We start from the raw sequence: 2,500 nt of genomic DNA, 5'->3' as shown, positions 1-2,500 counted from the left end.
TATATATATATATATATATATATATATATATATATATATATATATATATATATATAGTGTACACAGGGAAAATATGCTTCCTAATGATGTTAGTAATGTTGGAAATACTAATGGGGTCTCTGATATTATGCACGATGCCATCGATGGATCATCTGAAAGCAGTGACGGCAGTGAAAATAACGCCGACGAAGACATGCAGGAAATGGAAGAACTGTGGGAAAACAGTCAGAAATTGATACCCGTTACAGATTATAGGTATAATACCAATATGAGAAAAATGCTTAGAATATGTGCAAATAAAGAAGATGCAATACAGATATGTAATGCAAGACATATGCAGACTAAAGGGCCTCACCAAGCACAGATTTGACCAATCAGCTAATCATAGGGTGTGATGGGGAGCAAGAAAACAATAAATTTTCTTTCATGGAATATACGTGGTGTCAACCATAGAATTAATGATTTGCTTCATTATTCTAACAATAATGGTGACATAAGCTATTTTCGGACCCCTTTCCCACCAGCCACTAAATAAAAACCGATCTTAGAATTAGAGGTACTACTCCTATACAAACACAGAATGACTGTTCTATTGACTTATATCAGTGACACCATACTGCTAGGCTGATGCAGAAATCTGATGAAATAATGCAAAATATCAGCATTTACATATCCGAACAGCCTGTTTTTTTCTCTCTTTATAATGTATACGCAAGGTATACAAAGTTTCAATCTGATTCACTGTCGAACTTTCAGAATCAGGGCTCAATATGCATGGGGGATTTTAATGATAAGACATTATACATTTGGAGATAGTCAGTGTAATGAAATGGCGAAGAGTTCTGACATTTTGTGATCTATGACCGTATATGATACAGACAGGCAAACTCACATGGCGGTAGGCAACTAGATAACAAAATAGGAAGGGATCTTGTGCATGGAAACGTCAGACGCATGCTTGCAACATGACCAAGGCTAATCAGTGACCACTATGCAGTAGTAACGAGATACGCTGTTGATAATAGTCAATCTGCAAAAAACAAAAGGCTTGAAATTTCTATTCCTCCTCATCTTGAGCACCACTATAAGCCATGTATTTATGACTGGTATCATGACTACACAGTAACGAGTGTTGATAATTCTTCATGGACATGACGAAAGTGGTCACTGATAGCTACAACACCTGGGTCTTCCAAAGAAAACATTAAAGAGCAATACCTCCAACGCTCAAACAACCCAACACTATTAAGGGACCAAAAGCAAATTTAGGAGCTTTTGATATTACAGCAAGACAACACCCGTGAAAATTTTATTCCATTTCTTAAGGCTAACAAAAATCAAAACGAACCCCTGGAGCAGTTCCTACAAAGCATTAGCAATAACACCTCAAAGTCTGAAGTCTAGAAAAAAAATTAATCGACTCTCATGTGAATCTAGATGTAGAATGTGTGACGAAGAAAACAGCGAACACTTTAGCTCTATATCTCGGAATGTCATGTGATGATACAGCCTTTCAAACCACCTAACATAATTATAAAGAACTATGTGAATATTTAAATTTTATCTGATACATTGGAAGAAAATTTCGCAGTATACCCTAAATTTACTATGTCAAACTGCCGTAAACAAAAAAAAAGCAAAACAAAAAAACAGTGTTATGTAAACAGTGGCAAAACATATTAACGTAATATTTTTTTTGTAATGGTGTATGTTTATATTTTATTTTTCCATGTACAATTACAATACTAACAGAATAATATACTATGTAAAATATGTGTAAAACTGAAGATAGCCAAGATGGTAATAAAAGGGTGGTAAATAAACTTTCTTAACTTAACTTATAGACTTGTGAGACATTTGGATGAATTATTATTTCTATTTTGATTGGAAAATAAGCTCTATATATTCACGATCATTCTCTCTTATGTAGCACTATCACAGATCACTTCTCACTCGCAATTTTTAGCACTGACCTAACCACGACACCTCTCTTACTCATTGCCACATATACACTTATTTATATGTATATATATATATATATATATATATATATATATATATATATATATATATATATATATATACATATGTATATATGTATATATATGTATATATATGCATATATCTGTATACACACACACACACACAGGCACACACACACACACACACACACACACACACACACACACACCCCACACACCCCACACACACACACACATACACACACACACACCCACACACACCCCACACACACACACCACACACACCACACACACACATGCACACACACACACACACATATACAAATATATATATATTATATATATATATATAATATATATATTATATATATATATATATTTTTTTTATATATATGTATGTTTATTATGTGTGATATATATATGCGTGTGTGTGTGTACATATGTATTTTCTTTTCATATATTTACGGATCCAATCCCAAGTCGACACATTCCCCCCCCCAAAAAAATTTACAAATTCA

This window comes from Penaeus monodon, chromosome 7 (assembly GCF_015228065.2).
Source record: "Penaeus monodon isolate SGIC_2016 chromosome 7, NSTDA_Pmon_1, whole genome shotgun sequence".
In the NCBI taxonomy this organism is placed as follows: Eukaryota; Metazoa; Arthropoda; class Malacostraca; order Decapoda; family Penaeidae; genus Penaeus; species Penaeus monodon.
The sequence above is the reverse complement of the archived record's forward strand: the minus strand, read 5'-3'. Positions refer to the sequence as shown.